Genomic DNA, 17750 nt, shown 5'->3' on the forward strand with positions numbered 1-17750 from the left:
TGAAGCGCCAGCATCCCATATGGGCATCAGTTCTAGTTCCAGCTGCTCCTCTTCCGATGCAGCTCTCTACTATGGCCTGGGATAGAAGTAAAAGATTGAACAAGTCCTTGGGCCCCTGCACCCACGTGGGAGACCCAGAAGAAGCTCCTGGCTCCTGGCTTTGGATCGATGCAGTTCCAGTCATTGCAGCCAATTGGCGAGTGAACCATCGGATGGAAGACCTTGCTCTCTCTCTCTGCCTCTCCTTTCTATGTGTAACTCTGACTCTCAAGTAAAAAAATTAATAAATCTTAAAAGAAAAATCTGTAACCAGGGGCTGGCTGGTGTTTTGGCACTATGTGCTAAGCCACTGCCTGCAATGCTGGTTTGAGGCCCAGTTGCTCAGCTTTCAGACCAGCCCCTGCTAATGCACCTGGGAAAACAGCAGAAGATGGATCAAATCTTTGGGTCCCTGCACCCACATGGGAGACCTCAATGGAGTTTCAGGCTCCTGGCTTCAGGCTGACCCAATTGTGGTGACTGTGACCTTCTGGGGGAGTCTCTCTGTCCTTCTCCCTCTGTATAAATAGATCATTCTTTAACACAAATAACTAAAACCTTTGTTGACAGAAATATTGCCACAACCTGTTGCAGTAGTCATGGAGATACAGGACAGGGACATCCTGGCAAGAAGGAACAAGCCAGCAGCCACGGGGGTACAGTCAGCAGGCAGTGGCTAGCTGTGGAGCTTAAGGGATCTGTCCCAGCCACGCTGTGCAGATGCTGCCAGAGTGGGGAGGGCCTGCCTCCGCAGGGGCTCTGCACCAGGAGGGTGGGTGTGCGAGTCCCAGCCCCCTGGGTGCTCCGCCCCTCCGAGACACTGTCAGCCATTTCTCCTGTCTGACAGCACAGAGCAGCTGCAGCTCTAGTCCTGCCTCCCAGACACCGTGGTTCCAGGATGCTGCCTGCTCCTCCTAGCACAGGGCCCTGATCTGCAGCAAGGGCTGGTGTTGGCTCCCTTCACTCCTCCCAGGAGGGTCTCAGTGGCTTTCTGCACAGAGGTTTTCTCACTTTCACAAGGCTGCACGCCTGCCATCACCAGCTTCGCACAGCAAACCCCAGCAATGTAGGCCTGGCAATCTGCATAACCCAGCGTGGTCCCACCCTCACCCAAACTGAGATGCAGTCTGCAGCTTTCCTCAAAAACAAAATACCTGTTTAGAAAAGACAGGACTGTTGTAGCTGTACCTGGCAAACCCCACACTGGATCCAACAAAAGGGGCTCCTCCTTCCCAGGAACTTGCAGAGAAGTCTAGGGTTTGAGAGGCTGACAAAGGCTCTCTCCTTGCCCAGCTCTCTGCAGGTGCCCTGCACTCTCCTCTCAGCCTGGTCCTGATGTTTGGCCTTCCACGCTCTCCCCCGTGTTGTCCAGTGTGAGCGAGAATCCTGCTGAGTCAGCTCGGTCCTTGATACCTGATCACTCTCCGGCTCTGATTGGGTCCCCCCGACCCCCGCCATCCCCAGCTGAGATCTGGTCACCCAGACCCGCCTTCAGCAAGAATCCTGTTGGTTCTGTTTGGCCAGAATTCCCCTGACCCCTGAGTTTCCTTAGTCATGGTCCATCCCTGACCCCCACGCTGCACCTAGGCTATGAATCCCTGTAGTGCTGTGTTCAGAGCTGAGCCCCATTTCTCTCCCCCACTGCAGCAGTCCCTGCACCCAATGCAACAGCACTGCATGAAGTCGGCCCTGCCACCTGTCACCAGCCACGAGGAGGCTCTGTAACAACTCATTGGTTTCTGGAGCTTCACTGCATCCATGGGGACCAGGTGCCTACCCCAGGAGGACGTGGGAGCAGAGGCCAGAAATAGGAAGGTGGTGCCACAGAGGAGCAGGGAGTGAAGCCAAACCAGCTGAGTGCACACGTGAGAGGGGGAACAAGGCACAGGCATGACTCAGCTCCCTGCACCAGAACACGGATTTCTCTCAGTCTCCCCGAGTCAGTCCTTCTTGCTGCAGGCCTATGCGGGTCTTAAAACTCCTCAGACTTGGCACAGGCACTGTGGTGCCGTGGGGTAAGCCAGGGCAGGCAGTGCCTGCATCCCTTATCAGCACACAGTGTGAGTCCCAGATTCTCTGATTCCAACACAGCTTCCTGCTAACATAGCTGGGAGGGAGCAGACGATGGCCCAAGTACGTGGGTCTATGCCACCTGTGCGGGAGACCTGGGTGGAGCTCCTGGTTCCGGGTTCTTCTATCTGGCCCAGACCTGGCCATTGTAGGCATCTGGGGAGTGACCAAGTGGATGGAAGAAAAACATCCTGACCCTTAGAGCACACCCAGACGAGCGAAATCAGAATTTCAGGGAGCAGGGTTGAGGTATCAGAAATTCTTGCTAAAATTTTACTTATTTAATTATTTGTTTGAAAGGCAAGGTCACACACACATGTACGCATGTTCTATCTGCTGGTTCATTCCCCAAATGCCTGCAACAGCTAGGACTGGGCCAGGGTGAATCAAGGAGCCAGGAACTCCACCCTAGTCTCCCACAGAGGGGTGCAGAGGCCCAAGTCCTTGAGCCATCCCCTGCGTCCTCCCAGGGTGAGCACTTGCAGGAAGATGCAGCAGAAGCAGGACAGGGACTCAAAGCCAGGCACTCCCATATGAGACGGGGGCTTCTGGCGTCAGAAATGTTTTTAACTTTCCGGGTAACTACAACACACAGCCGGGCTGGAGGCCAGGGCTCCAATTTCCCCAACTCAGTTACTACGGATGCCTCAATTTCGCCAAGCAGCAGCCACAGTTCCTAGGACTGTCGTGAGCTGCAGTACTGGAGGGAACACACGAGCCCCAGTTCAGGGCTGAGCCTCGGCCCCCAAGGGGCATCTCTGGACAGGCCCCCTTCTCAGTGCCCAGCACCAGGCTCAGTTCCTGCAGAGTTGGGATGGCACCTGGAGGGCTCACTGACCAGTGAGCTAGAGGGGACCGTGCTGCAGGCAACCATGGCCATAACCATGGAGGGGCCACAGTCTACTCGGTGCAGATGCCAGTTAGTCAGTCTCACTCAAAAGTGGACAAAAAACAAGGCACAGCATTCTGTTTGATCGAAAAGGCCACCGTGGTCTGACAGAAATGAACCACAACCCACCTCTGCCTGGGCCATTCGGGGTTCCAGGTCCTTCTGGCTCTACCAGAGCCAGGAGCCCTGGGTGCCATCGGACACCAAACCTGAGCAGGGTATTTTTTGCTTTCTTTTTTCCCAAAGAAACTTTTTAATTAAGGAATATAAACTTCATGCATTTCAGAAGTACAACTTTAGGAATATAGTGATTCTTCCCACCCTACCCACCTTCGCACCCACACTCCCACCCCACCTCCTCTTCCCTTTCCCATTGCCAGTCTCCACTAAGACCACTTTCAATGAATTTTATAAACAGAAGCCCAACTCTATACCAAATAAAGTGTTCACCAATATGCACAAAGAAAAAAAAAAAGAAACAAGAAAACACAAAAATAAAAACCTGCTCCTCCACAATTGAGAAATGGGCTGTTCAAAGTCAATGAATCTCAATATTAATTTCACTTTTTTTAGAAACTCAAGTTTAAAGAAGCACTCAAGAATGATACATCTTTTGTGAGCATGTAGACGTTAACTATACTTAAGAGACATAAGAATATCCTCCACTTAATACATTAAAAGAAAGTAAGTCCTTGAGAACGAGTTTTCTCATTAATCAAGGAAGCACCTAAAAAACAAGCAATGGATTTGTTCACTTAGGCATAACTAAAACTCATGAGACATAAGAATATCCTCCACTTAATACAGTAAAATGAAATAAATATTTGAGAACAAGTTTTACTGGTAACTTTCATAATACAACTCATTGAGGACAGAGGTCCTGAAAGGAAAGAGAGTGCACAGTGACTCCTGTTGTTAATTTAACAATTAACACTCATATGTATGATGTCACTGCTCACCTGAGGCTCTTGATATGACCAGCCTAGGCTACGGAAGCCTTTGAAGTCCACCAACTTCGTCAGTGTTTAGACAATGCCAGAAGCAAAGTGGACTTTCTCTCCTCCCTTCAGAGAAAGGTATATCCTTCTTTGATGGCCACTTCTTTCCACTGGGGTCTCACCCACAGAGGTCTTTCATGTAGGACATTTTTCCACAGTGTCAGTTTTCCATGCCTGAAATGTTCTTGTGGGCTCTTCAGCCACCAGAATGCCTTAAGGGCTGATTCTGAGGTCAGAGTGCTACTTAATTGATTGTCATTTGAATGGGGTCTCCACCCACTCTCTCCGGTGCCTTCAAGGAACTGAAGGGAACTGGAATCTACTGTGCAAACTGGAATTTCACCAGGAGTTGAAAGGCACCATCTGTCTGATACCAGGTAGGACTCCAGTAAGTGATAATTCCTGCTCTTCTGTCACATGGCAACCCATACATTTATACAGGTATTGTCTATCAATTACAAATACAGTAAAATTTTTATAAAAACTCCTCCATAAAAAAATAATGCCCAACACTGCTTTCTCAACTGTTCCTCATCTTTCTACAGGCCTGTGCATCCTGACATTTAGTCATCGGCCATTTCCCACTTCCAATTTCCCCTCCATGCTCCAGACTCTCAGAAAGGGACCCAGCTATGCCTCAGTGTCCTTATCATGAGAGCATTCAGGTATGCTGGAAGAGCATCCATTCCAGGTTACAGATGGGGAAACTGAGGCTTCAGGAGGGGAAACGTCCTGCTGGAGTTCCACCTCTGGACAGTCTGACTCCAGATGCTGGGCTGCTAACCTCTAGGACAGACCCTAATGGGTTTATCAGCCACTGTGCTGGGGACGTCTGAATGTGGGGACCTCACCTCCTGGAGCCAGGCTGAGTAGGAGTGACTGGCCAAAGTCCTTTCACCTCTGCCAAATGCAGCTTCAAGAATAATACAGCAGAACAAATGGGAAACAGCATCCACACTGTGTCCCACTCTGCCCCAAGCTGAGCGGCCCAGTAGAGAGAGAAGCAGCCCCTGCCCTATCCCTGAGCAGTCTGAGGCCCAGGGGCAGTCCCTCTACTGCCTTGCTGTACCTCATTTGGTACAAAAAGGAGCATGGTTCTTTATTTATGCAATAAAGAACAAGCAAATGGACCCTGCAGACAAGAGGCTCTCTGCAAGCAATGGGAGTGAGGGCTCCTTCTCCTCAGCCAGTCAACCAAACAACAGCTTACACATGGGACACCCTGACTCTGCTTAGCTCACAGGAGGGAAATTGTGACACCACCTGCCTCACCTAATGGGCACCTGGATTCAGCCAGCCTCACAGCAGGCACACCATCACAACGGCTGCCTCACAAAGGGGCACTTTGACCCTGTCAGTCTCACCGACAGAGGCACCCACCACATCTGTCAGACTTCCAGGGAGCCTGGATGCAGGCTTATTCATACACAGAAGGGCCCAACCACATCAAAAGCACCGACAGGGGCACTGGGATTCAACCTGATTCACCCAGAGCTGTGCCTGCCCCTACTGAATTACCAATAGGAGCACCTCAACAGGAGTGCTGCATCACACCTGAATCACCAAAGGGGGCTCCCCAACATGCCCACCTCACTGACAGGGGTGTCCAGGTGTCCCCTGCATCAGACACAGGAGAGCCACCAACAGCATCTCCCCGACCCGCCTGCCTCAAGAGAGGGGCGCCTGAACCCACCTATAAAACCAACTTGGACGACCCAAACCCAGCAGCCACACTTACAGCAATGCCCCAAACTTCCCAGACACACCAACAGGAATGCTCCAAACCTGACAAACACACCAACATGGATGCCCTGAACCCACCAGGCATACCAACAGGGATGCTCTGAACCTGTCAGCCACACCAACAGGGATGCCCCAAAGCTGCCAGCCACACCAACAGGGGAGCCCCAACCTGACAACAACAACAGGGGGGCCCCAACCCACCAGCCATACCAACAACGATGCCCCTAACCTACCAGCCACATCAACAGGGGTGCCCCAAGCCTAGCCGTCAACCAAAAGGGAGGCTCCAGACCTGCCTGTAACATCAACAGGAATGCCCCAAACCCACCAGCCACACCAACAGTGATGCCCTGACCCACCAGTCACACCAATAGGGTCACTCCATAAACACACTAGCTATACCAACAGGGATGCCCTGAACCTGCAAGCCACACCAACAGCGATACCTGAAAACACCTGCCATGTGGACAGGGGCACCTAGATCCTGTGTGCCACAACATGGCCTCCACAATCTGTCCACCTCAGGACAGGGATGTTTCAAACCTGCTTGTAACACTGACAGGGATGCCCCAAACCTGCCGGCCACACTAACAGGGGTCCCCCAAATATGCTACATCACCCACAGGGCTTCCTGAACTGCCTGACTCAATCACAGGGATGCCCCTAAAGAGCCTGTAACACCGACAGGAGCCTCCAGAACCTGCCTGCCACAGCGGAGGATCCCCGAACAACCCGCCTCAATGATAAAGATGCCCACAACCTTCCTTCCACACCTACAGAGGCACCTGCCACACCAACAGGGATGCTGAGAACCTGCATGTCACACCAACATGGGTGCCCAGAACACACCAATGACACTGCTAGGGCACCATGAACACACCTGCCACACTGACAGGGAGGCCTCAACCCGCCTGCAACACCAACAAGGCCACACCATGTGACCCGTCTCACCTACAGGTTTGCCCTGATCTTGGTTGACTCAACCAGTGACACCCTAACCCTGCCTGGCTCACCATCAGAGGTGTCCTGTCCTTGACTAAATCTCACAGGTGCAACCTGACCCCACCTGCTTCATAGAAGGGGTGTCCCACTAGGCCTGCCAAACCAAAAGGGGCACTGTGACCTTGCCTGAATCTCACAGGTGCACCCTGGCATCTCATCTTTCACATACAGGGGTGCTCCAAGCCCAGCTGACTCAATGACAGGGTTGCCAGCACCCCACCAGCTACACAACTGGGCACCCCAACCCTGCATGTGTCAGTGACAGGGGTACAATGACATTTCCTAAATCTGATAGTGGTGCCCCAACACAAACTGCTTCAAAGCACAGAGGCAGCTCAACATTTCCTGAATCTGACAGGGGTACCCCAACCTCTCCTGAATCTGATGAGGTACACCAAATCTCTCCTGAATCAGACTGCCATCTCCCAACCTCTCCTGAATACAACTGTCATGCCCAACCCCTCCTGAATCTGACAGGGGCACCCTATCCTCTCCTGAATATTATTGGGGTGCTCTAATCTATCTTGAATCTAACATAGGTGCCTCAATCCCTCCTGAGACTCACTGGGGTGTCCCAACCTCTCCAGAATCTTACAGAGGCACCCCAATTTCTCATTAATCTTACTGGAGTGTCCCAACCCCCTCATGCATCTGACTGGGGCTCCCCAACCTTTCCTAAATATTACTGGGGTGCCCCAACCTCTCCTGAATCTAACAGGGGTGCCCCGACCCCTCCTGAATAGGACTGGGGTGCCCCAACCTCTCCTGAATCTGACAGGGTTGCCCCACCTGGAAAACTCAAGGACAGGTGTGCTCTGCCTCCATGACAGGGGTACCCCAACCACTAATCAATCTGCCAGGGGTGCCACATCCTAGAAGTTTCCAGTGACAGGGGCACCCCAACATCTTCTGATTCTGTTAGGGTGCTGCAACCTGGACTGACTCAATAACAGGGAAGCCTGAGACCAGCTGCCACCATGACAGAGGCTCCTGCCTACAGTGACAGTGGCACCCCCAACATAACAGCCTCATCAACAGGATCCCTGCCACAGCCTGAATAATAGACAGGAGCTCCCACCCTGCCTGCCTCAGTCAAGGGCTCCTCAACCCAGCCTGGCGCCCTGACCACACCTGGTGACAGGGGCACCCCAGCTCCACCTGCCTGCCTGCTTCTCTGCCCATGTGCCCCCCAGCTTCCATCCTCACAAAGAGCAAGACTCCACCTCACCTGCCTCAAAGCCTCGGGCCCCGGACTCTGCCTGCCTTCAAGACAGGGCTCCCTCCAGTGAAACCAAGCGTGGCACCAACCCCGCTTTGACCTCTGTCCTGACAGACCGAACTCCCATTCCCTGTACCCCTCCATTCTCTCCCTCCTGAAATGAAGTCTTCTCTGCTGTAACTTGCTGCCTCCTTGCCCTCTTAGAACTAAAAAATCCTAAACCTTGGCAGTCCTGGCAGTTGACAATCTCCCAGGAGGGGGCTCTGCTGGGCAGGGAACATTTCACCAGGCTTTGCATCAACTGTGCTCAGCCTCGTCGGGTTCAGGTCCTAACTCATAATGCCTCCATGGCCCAACAGGGGCTAATATCTACTCCCAGACCACCCTAACCAACACAATAAAAACAGAAACCCCAAAAAGGCCATTTTAGGTATCCCAAACTGAAATAGCAAAGATAAACACACAAAATAGGAGACTGCTCACAAGTAAACTGCTTTGGGAAATGAGACACGGCATAGAGTTGTCATTATCCAAATTAAGAAAATTGGCTTCTTAAGTTATAGATCCCCAACCTGGGTGAGAATGGGGCCAACAGGGAGGGGTGAAGCTACACTGTCAAGATTCACAACTCCTGTTGTCTTGCTTTGTAAAACTTAGCATGCAAACATGAGGGCAGACTACATCATTAGCTAATAATCACTGGTAATAAAACAAAAGGCATACACTATGAAGATCACAAATAGTCCAGTACATCGTCAATGGAGATGAACGTGCTGGGGCCCGGCTATGTGGGATTTGCAGCTCCTACATATGGAGTGAGTGAAACCACACTTCTTAATAAGCAAGAGCCATACCAAAGATAGTGAACAAGCAAGTGACAACACAGAAATGAAACGGAGACACAAGCAACTGGAAAAAAAGATCCATGGAGTTACAACTCCATTCTAACTACAGAGCATCTGGACATCTAGGACACTAAGAGGCTCAATTCTGCTAAGGGTCTGTAGGGCACACTCTAGAAATTAAATGTTCTTTTGCTCATATAGTTACAGTGTTTATTAAATGATATGTATAAAAACAAATCATTTGTTAATTCTGAAAATTTTTCTTACTTCCAAATTATACTCAAAAATTTTAAAAGATAAGCTTTGGATTGTAAAAGAAAAGAATGGCAGAATTCATTACATAAAAACAAAATCAGGTAGTATAAACAAATCTTAAAACTCAAGTAACGGGGCCCATGTAGTAGCACAGTGGGGTAATAAGCCTCTGCCTGTGATGCCAGCATCCCATATGGGCAGCAATTTGAGCCCCAGCTGCTCTACTTCTGATCCAGTTCCTGGCTAATGCACCTGGAAAGCTGCAGAAGATGCCCCAAATGGTTGGGCCCCTGTGCCTGACACAGGAGACCTGGATGAAGTTCCAAACTCCCACCTGCAGCCTGCCAGCTGGGCTGTTGCAGCATTTTGGACAGTGAACCAGTGGAAGAAGATCAATCTCTCTGTCTCTCCTTCTAACTGTGTCTTTCAAATCAATCAATAAATCTTAAAAGTAACTAAGTAACTAGTTAAATACAAAATATATGTGATCCTGTGCATCTCCAGAACAATCAAAATAAGTAGATCCTAAGAAGGAATGAAAAAAAATATCAACAGTACAAGGATATTTTTCACAAAACTTTTATCACTGAACAGTATAGTAATATGAGGGGACAGTGTCCCTTATCAGGTTAGGAGATACAAACACTAATCATTTCCAACGTGGGTAAGATGTTTGGCAATTACATATACTACTTTCCAAGTCCAATATTTTTTGGAAAGCAATTTCGCTGCAACACCAATCAATTTTTTTTATTTTTATTTAATTTTATTTGAGAGGTAAAGGAAGAGAAAGAAAAACAGCGAGAGAAACAGAGAGCTCAAACTGTTGGTTCCCTCCCCAAATGCCCAGCCATATACAGGTGGGATTGGGACAGGCTGAAGCCAGGAACTGGGGGCTCCTTCCAGGTCTCCCACATGGGTAGCAGGGCCCCTAGCACTAGAGCCATCACCTACCGCCTCCCAAGGTCTGTATTAGCAGGAAGCTCAGATCAGAAGCTGACGCCAGGCCTCACACCCAGGAACTCCAATGTGGAACATGTATGTGTCCGAAATGGTTTCTTAACCAGCAGGCCACACACTCAGTGTACCACCAAGTTTTAAAACACAGAAGTCCTTAAATCCAGTAATTCCATTTTGAAGATTTTTATCCTAGAAAAATGAGCACAAAGTAAGAATATTTGGTGGGGGATGGAGCTGTGGCACAGCAGGTTAAGCCACCACCTGAGATGCCAGGCACTCATAAGAGCACCAGTTTGGGTCCTGGCTGCTCCACTTCTGATCCAGCTTCCTGCTCAAGTATCTGGCAAAGCAGCAGATTGCCCAAGTACTTGGGCCCCTGCCACCCACATTGAAACCCAGAGTTCTGGGCTTCCGGCTTTGGTTTGGCCCAGCCGTCTCCAGCTGTTGCAGCCATCTGGAGAGAGAACCAGTGGATTTAATATCTATCTCTCCCTCTCTGTCACTCTGCCCTTCAAATAAATAATAAATCTTAAATAAAAAAGAATATTTGCTACAGCACTGTTTGTAACAAAAATGAATTATCTGAAAGGTTATATTTTAATATATAATTTTTGTCCTGATTCTGAAAGCCATAATTTTCCTAAAAATTAAAGGTTAATAAAGCACTTTAACTTACATACTAAATATGCAGGCTTTATGGAAGTACATACATAACAGAACATACGAGATACTATAAAATTATGAAACATAATGCAAACCATATATACAGTAATACAGAACTTATTTCAAGAGATCTCAGGTAAAACAAATTCAGGTTTGAGACAATACAAACAGCATTACTGTATCTATATGTGCACCATCAACATATCAATAACATAAGAAAAAAGCTTTGGAAAGACAGTCCTCTGAAAACGGCAATAAAAAACATACAAAAGGGTGATTTAATTATGTGATTTTATGTTTTAAAATTTCCTGAATTAACCAGTTTATTGAAATGGTTTTCATGAAAAAAATATTATATTCTAAGGCATCTTTACCTTGGCATTGTGCTCCAAATCTTCACTATTCAGAAGTGCATGGTTAATTCGAAAAACTATCCAAACAGAATATTGTACAGAGACTTGGCCATGGAATTCTTCACTATCACAGCCTGAAATACAAGAAAAGTGTTAGGAGTGTAGCAGAAAAATCGATAATCTAAGTCACTAAAACAAATAAGGTTTTCTCTCACTTAATACACAAAATCTTCTATCCTTGTTTAAAGACTACTTTATCTCTGAATATTAATAAGCTATACTTGAAGTCTTCTGTCTCTACTCATAATTCAGTCCCACTTAGGGAATCTACCTAAAATTGCCATAAACGGTATAAGAGCAACAACATTTAGGTCAGTTCAAATTATTTTAAACTGAGTTATATTTCCTAAGAAATAAAGCATAATGTGAAGTTGACGTACAACCTTGCCAGCTGAAAGGAGACAGACCACTCTAAGCAGAGGAATAAACTGTTAAAAAAAATAAAAAGGCATTAGTAACCATGGTCTCCTAATCCCACTCTTAGAACACACAACCCTGCCACAATGTGCTCCTAGCTGTCTTCAGCCTGCCATCCATGTCCACTTCCACAATGACTCCATCCCCAGACACAGTAACAACTTTTCACTCCAAGGTATGAAATTCTTCCCCCTTCACTTCATGCTTTCTCCAGTTTATGGAAGTTCTCTATACTAACTGCTTTTTCTTTAAGTCTGAAAATGTTCTAAAAAGCAAAGGCTATTAAAGAAAACCCACCATTTACAGAACACGTCAACTTACAAAGCAAGCATGCATGCTATGCAATTAAGCCCTAGCCCTTAGAAGATCACAGATCCTGCCAATGTACACATTCATCATCTGGGGTCTGACTTGGAAGCTTATATACCCAGGCAGGTATTTACATTCCTGTCCTGAGGGTAGAAGAAACATGAAAAGGCCTTCCAATTCAACTTATCTTTCTTTTTTTTTAAGATTTTTTTTTGAAAGGCATTGGCAGAGAGAGAAGGAGAGAGCACGCGAAAGATTGAGATTCCTCCATTTACTGGTTCACTCCACAAATAGCTGAAACCATATCAAAAAACAAATTCCAAATGTAAAGTTAATAATGCTAAATCATAATGTCAAATATATTTCATAAAATGCTGATAAGCATGGTGACAGAAAATGTTTTAAGGTCTGACAACAGACCCAGAAAATATAAAAGGCTTCGTTATTTTTTTTAGCTTTTATTTAGTAAATATAAATTTCCAAAGTACAGTTTATGGATTACAATGGCTTTTTCCCCACATAACTTCCCTCCCACCAGCAACCCTCTCATCTCCCAGCCCTCTTCCCTTCCATTCACATCCAGATTCATTTTCAATTATCTTTATATATGGAAGATCAATTTAGCATATATTAAGTAAAGCTTTCAACAGTTTGCACCCACAGAGAACATAAAGTGTAAAATACTGTTTGAGTACCAGTTATAGCATTAATTCACATTGAACAACACATTAAGGACAGAGATCCTACTTGAGGAGTAAGTGCACAGTGACTCCTGTTGTTGACTTAACATTTTAACACTCTTATTTATGGCATCAGTAATCTCTCTAGGCTCTTGTCATGAGTTGTCAAGGCTATGGAAGCCTTCTGAGTTCGCCAACTCTGATCTTATTTACACAAGGTCATAGTCAAAGTGGAAGTTCTCTCTCCCTTCAGAGAAAGGTACCTCTTTTTTTTGATGACCTGTTCTTTCCACTGGGATCCCACTCACAGAGATCTTTCATTTAGTTTTTTTTTTTTTTTTTGCCAGAGTGTCTTGGCTTTCCATGCCTGAAATACTCTCATGGACTTTTCAGCCATATCCAAATGCCTTAAAGGCTGATTCTGAGGCCAGAGTGCTGTTTAGGACATCTGCCATTTGATGAGTCTGCTGTGTATCCTGCTTCCCATGTTCTCTTCTTTTTAATTCTATCAGTTAGTATTAGCAGACACTAGTCTTGTTTATGTGATCCCTTTGACACTTAATCCTATCATTATGATCACTCATGAACTGAAATTGATCACTTGGACTAGTGAGATGGCATTGGTACATGCCACCTCGATGGGATTGATTGGAATCCCCTGGCACATTTCTAACTCTACCATTTGGTGTGATTCAGCTTGAGCATGTCCCAAAGTGTATGGTACACAAGTTTGAAACTTTTGAATGAGATTCAAAATTAAAAAAACTAAAGGACAAATAATAAAAACAGGATTAATAATCACAACCTGTATAACAAAAGTTCTGCATTCTTGTCTAGGTTATTCTAAAGGTGGCTGTGGGAATTAAAAGCCACCTCTTTCATCAGCCCTTGTCAGTGTTATGCAATTCAACCCAGCACCCTCAACACCAGGCACCTAGAACTGCCATGAGAAGCCTAACCTACTGCATTCCCCTGAAAAAGGAAGAAGTGGCTACCCTGACTCCCACAGGATCTCCTTCCTTGGAATGAATGCACACCATGTACTGGGAAAGATACTCCAGAGCATTAGCTGTGGTTATCTTGAGGCTTGGGTGAGTTACTTTTTCTTTTCTGTATTTCCTAAATTGAACACACTTTCCTTTGGGAAATAAGGGGAAAGATGGTTCTTAGTCCACATTATTATTTTTAAGATTTGCATTTGTTTATTTGAAAGGCAGAGAGAGAGCAAGAAGGAAAGAGAGCAGAGAGAGAGAGAGAGAGAGAGAGAATTTACATATACTGTTTCACTCCCCAAATGGTCACAATGGCCAGGACTGGGCCAGGCTGAAGACAGGAGCCAGGAGCTTCTTTCAGGTCTCCCCATGTGCGGGCAGGAGTCCAAACACTTGGGCCATCTTTGGCAATTTTCCAAGGTGCATTAGCAGGGAACTTCATTGGAAGTGGAGCAGTGGGAACACAAACTCAGGATCCATATGTGATGTTGGCATTGCAGATGGCGGCTTATCCTGCTACACCACAGCACAAGCCCATAGCCCAAGTTCTTACTGTATGTAATACAAATCAGTTCTGAATTACAAAGAGATGGGGGATACTTAAAATATATTGAGCTTATCACTGAATTATACAAAAAGGTGGAAAATCATGTGGTGGGTCTGAGCAGAAAGAAAGAAGCATCCTGATCATACCTAAAGCCTGTCTGGTGAGAAAACAGCTACCCATTTAGCATGAGGTGCTAATCATGGGGCCACCTCCATCTCAGCATCAGGCACTCCATTTTAGAGTAACCACAACTGTCCCTGAGCCTGGGAGATCATTGTCACCTCTGCCTCTTCCTGTTACTCTGCCCTTATCAATGTGGAGGGCACAGCTGGCAGAGGGCCTGGCCAGACTGGGTGCCTGCAACCCCACAACAATCACATTGAGGAAGAGCCCTGGTTCTGCACTGTCAGCCTCTCCAGTGGGCAGATGGCTCTTCGTCTACTCTGCACTTCTAAGGTAGAGATCCCTAAATGTAGATGAGGGTGGTTTGCATGCTGGGCAGAAAAGAGAACAGTCAGTGTCCACACAACACACTGCTAAGGGATTCTCACAGGAAACAGAGGAAGGAAGGACTCTGGGAAGCTCAGCAGCAGTTCCAGGAAGACTGTGAACAGCTGGGTGACTCAGGCAGATGCCTCCACCGGACAAAAACCATCTTCCTGCCTGGACCACAGGAATCTTCCCATTTTACTGCTGTCCCTGAGATACCTGCCAAGTAACACATTTTGGGGGTTAACCATGTTTTATATAATGAAAGTCTTTGTGATGGTTAATGTGTTATCAGGAATTTGCAACTGGTAGGAACTGATTGGTCACAGTGCTTTGCAATTCCTGCCTCACAAAGCTACTCTGATGCCTAACTTTGAATGGAGGTGAGGGAGACGAAAAACATGGCACTGAGGGACTGGGTAAGGAGATGCAAAGGTGGTGAATTTAAGGTACAGTGAGTGTGTCAGAGTAAAAATTATTCAGTGATACTTGTTCATGTACAGTAAGGAAGATGGTACTCAGGGCCACCAAGATATGTTAGGGGAACACTGCAACAGACCCTTGCAGTGTTGAGGAGAGACAGGCTCAACTCTGAACATGATCAAGTGAGGATTTATGGCTCTGAATGCAACAAGTTCAAGAAGAAACATTAGGGTCCAGGGCAATACTGGCAAAACCAACCTAATAGGATGCTGCTGAACACAGACTAGGGGGACCAGACCTCTGCTGGGCACTGATGGAGGGTGAGCAAGCTGGCCAGCTGCCAAGGTTGGCAGGTTCTTTGCTAATGCTGGATTTTAGAAGAAAGAGCAGAGATGGGCTAAAACAACATTCAGGAACATGTCTCAAGCAGAGACACTTGGTCAAGCACAGCTGGGGACAAGAGGAAAGATACAGGTCATGAGAAAAAAGCAGAAAGGCAGGCAAAGGCACTGGAGACAGATATTTCAGAAATGCATGGCAAATGGACTGATGCTATGATGTACCAGGTAAAGGTGTCACCTGCATGCCAGTATCTCAGTGGGTGCCAGGGAATGCTCCACTTCCAATCCAGCTCTCTGCTATGGCCTAGGAAAATAGTAGATGAAGTCCCAAGTACATGGGTATCTGCACCCAGGTGGGAAACATGGAAGAAGCACTTGTTTCCTGGCTTCCTATTGGCTCAGCTCTGACCACTGTGGCCTTTTGGTGAATTAACCAGCACATGAAAGACCTCTCTTTCTCTCTCTTCCCCCCCTCTGTCCCTCTCTCTCTTTCTTTCTGCCACTGTGTCTCTAAAACTCTGCCTTTAAAATAAGGTTTTAAAAAAGTTTATGAATATATAATTCATATAAATGGATGATGTGACACATAATTTTTAGATCTCACTTATTAAATTTTTTAAATTTGATTTGAGATGGAGAGAGACAGAAAAAGGCTTCTGCATCTCTGTAAATCTGCCTTTCAAATAAACAAATGAATCTTTAAAAAGAAGAAGTGCACCGCAAACATCTGTGGACCAGGAACACAGTGAGAGGGACAGCATGGACTTTCCTCACAGACCCACTGGATCTGCATTGTGGACGATGGCAGCTCCTCTGCTCCAGTCACCTCACAGAGCACAGAATCCCCTAAAATAAAGTTATGGAAACAGCCTTCTTCCCCCAGGTAATGGAGGCAGCCCCAGAGGTCACACCCATCTGTCCCAAGGTGTGTGCCCAGGGATGCACTCTTCACTCTAAGAAGCCAGTGCTATTTTAGGGACCCTGGGCAACAGTTGCCAGTGTCAGGACCAGGAGCAACTGCCCTTCTCCCTGGGGGCCAGGACTCAGGTCCACATCAGTCTTTTCCTTCCCTGGCTACATGGGGTAGCGATGGGGTCTCACCAGGTGAAATTGCCTACAGGTACACTTTAATGGGGCTTTCCCTGTATTTTTGCAGCCTATGAGAAAGCCACTTGATGATGCATGGAGCTATTATAACACAACTCACTCATAGGAGCTGCTCACATATGGAACAATCACACCTTTCACGGCTTGTTTACTCTTTAAAACATGTGCCTTTCTCCATCACTGTTGTGCTCTGTGTGAGTAAAGAAATACCCTCTGCAGCATGGCCCAGGCTCAGAGACCTGAAAACCCAGGAGCCCTGTCCTTGAATGGCCCCTAAGTGCTCAATAACCTTTCACGTAATCTAAAATCCACCTGACACAGCTTTTTGTTGAATTAAAAGTAGATAGATAAAGGCCCTCCCAACAAAGAAAAGCCCAGGACCAGATGGATTCACCGCTGAATTCTACCAGACATTTAAAGAAGAACTAACTCCAATTCTTCTCAAACTATTCAGAACAATCGAAGAAGAGGGAATCCTCCCAAATTCTTTCTATGAAGCCAGCATCACCTTAATTCCTAAGCCGGAAAATGATGCAGCACTGAAAAAGAATTACAGACCAATCTCCCTGATGAACATAGATGCAAAAATCCTCAATAAAATTCTGGCCAATAGAATGCAACAACACATCAGAAAGATCATCCACCCAGACCAAGTGGGATTTATCGCTGGTATGCAGGGATGGTTTAATGTGCGCAAGACAATCAATGTGATACACCACATTAACAGACTGCAGAAGAAAAACCATATGATTATCTCAATAGATGCCGAGAAAGCATTTGATAAAATACAACACCCGTTCATGATGAAAACTCTAAGCAAACTGGGTTTGGAAGGAACATTCCTCAATATAATCAAAGCAATCTATGAAAAACCCACAGCCAACATCCTATTGAATGGGGAAATGTTGGAATCATTTCCACTGAGATCTGGCACCAGACAGGTATGCCCACTCTCACCACTGCTATTCAATATAGTTCTGGAGGTTCTAGCCAGAGCTATTAGTCAAGAAAAAGAAATTAAAGGGATACAAATTGGGAATGAAGAAATCAAACTATCCCTCTTTGCAGATGATATGATTCTTTATTTAGGGGACCCAAAGAACTCTACTAAGAGACTTGGAACTCATAGAAGATTTTGGCAAAGTAGCAGGGTATAAAATCAATGCACAAAAATCAACAGCCTTTGTATACACAGACAATGCCATGGCTGAGGAAGAACTTCTAAGATCAATCCCATTCACAATAGCTACAAAAACAATCAAATACCTTGGAATAAACTTAACCAAGGACATTAAAGATCTCTATGATGAAAATTACAAAACCTAAAAGAAAGAAATAGAAGAGGATAC

At 46.5% G+C, this 17750-nt stretch overlaps 1 long non-coding RNA gene across 1 annotated transcript; it reads left to right on the forward strand.

Moving 5' to 3' along the window:
- Positions 1-4161: 4161 nt before the first annotated feature.
- LOC138844768 (uncharacterized) lies at positions 4162-13515 on the forward strand. Its single transcript, XR_011381156.1, has 2 exons — positions 4162-4373; positions 13340-13515. It is a non-coding gene; the product is annotated as an uncharacterized lncRNA (long non-coding RNA).
- The last annotated feature ends 4235 nt before the right edge of the window (positions 13516-17750 follow it).

Source organism: Oryctolagus cuniculus, chromosome 12 (assembly GCF_964237555.1).
Source record: "Oryctolagus cuniculus chromosome 12, mOryCun1.1, whole genome shotgun sequence".
Taxonomy (NCBI): Eukaryota; Metazoa; Chordata; class Mammalia; order Lagomorpha; family Leporidae; genus Oryctolagus; species Oryctolagus cuniculus.